The sequence below is a fragment of the Mus caroli genome, chromosome 16 (genome assembly GCF_900094665.2).
Source record: "Mus caroli chromosome 16, CAROLI_EIJ_v1.1, whole genome shotgun sequence".
NCBI lineage: Eukaryota > Metazoa > Chordata > Mammalia > Rodentia > Muridae > Mus > Mus caroli.
The window spans coordinates 29,045,928-29,047,187 of NC_034585.1; the positions used below are offsets into that span (position 1 = coordinate 29,045,928).

General features: G+C 42.9%; 1 protein-coding gene across 5 annotated transcripts in view; it reads right to left on the minus strand.

The window, feature by feature from the left end:
- The window catches only part of Pak2 (p21 (RAC1) activated kinase 2), a 64,491-nt gene that overhangs the window by 29,450 nt on the left and 33,781 nt on the right, over positions 1–1,260 (minus strand). The window lies entirely within an intron of this gene.

Below are 1,260 nucleotides of genomic sequence, written 5' to 3' on the forward strand. Positions count from 1 at the left end.
AAAAAAAAAAAAAAAACTACCAAACTGGTTGAGGGCTCCTGCAAAGCCGGACAGTTTCAAGGCAGTCAGTCTTAGACCTTGTTTCTGTATGGCTATTACCAGTACCTCAAATAGAAATGTGGTCAGTTCTCTTGTCCTGATTGAAATTCTGCAATGATTCCCCAGGGAAAAAAAATCTTAACTCCATACCACAGAATACCAGGCCCTTTGTGACCAAATCGTTCCCACCTTTTCTGCTGTGTGCAGTTCTGTGTGAATATCACACGTGTCTGTCATTATCAGGTGCCCTGCTGTTAAGTCACATTAGCCTGCAGTAAGTTCCATGAGTGCACATGCTCTTATGGCCTGGCCACTCTTCTCTAGGCACAGAACACACTTGGAATGCTGCTTCATTCCCACTCTTTAGTCTCAAGCTGTTTTCATTTCTGTAGGAAATACTCAAACTAGTCAGGCACCTTACACTAGCACTGCGGCACTTTTCATAGCTCACAATTACAAGCTACAACATCTGCCCACCTTGCTGAAATGAACGTAGGGTCTCACCATATGCTAGGCACTATGTTAACCCATGGGTTCTATAGTCCTAGCTCCACTAGCTTTTGGGCTAGAATCATAAGGGTAGGGACCATCTGCTGTGCTTATCATTTTACTCCTAGTGACTCAAACAGAGTATGCAAACATTAGTAGACAACCAAAAAGGATCCCTTCATGAACTGTTATAAAAAGTGTAATTCCATGGGGTTGTGTCAAACTGACAAGCTTTTCTTTTTGTTTTTTGTTTTTCGAGACAGGGTTTCTTTGTGTAGCCCTGGCGGTCCTGGAACTCACTTTGTAGACCAGGCTGGCCTTGAACTCAGAAATCCGCCTGCCCCTGCAGGCATGCAGCACTTTAATCCCAAATGCTGGGATTAAAGGCATGAGCCACAACCTCCCGGCACAAGCTTTTCTAATACAACTTAAAGAGTCAACTGAGTGAAACAACAACCTGGTGAGAGGAAATGTTCTATTTCATCAACAAGGGACCAATATCCAGAGTCGATGAGGAATTCAATAAGCAAAACAAACATCCTGAGGAAAAAAAGGATAAGTGACCTGAACAGATTCTTTTCTTTTTTGGGGGAGACAGGGTCTTACTCTGAAGCCTTGGCTGGCTAGTCTGAAACTCAAGAGACCTGCTTGCCTCTTCCAAGGTGTGTGTCACTACTCTCAGCCCTGACTGTTTGTTTGTTTGTTTGTTTTTTTGTTTTTTTTTTTTTTTTT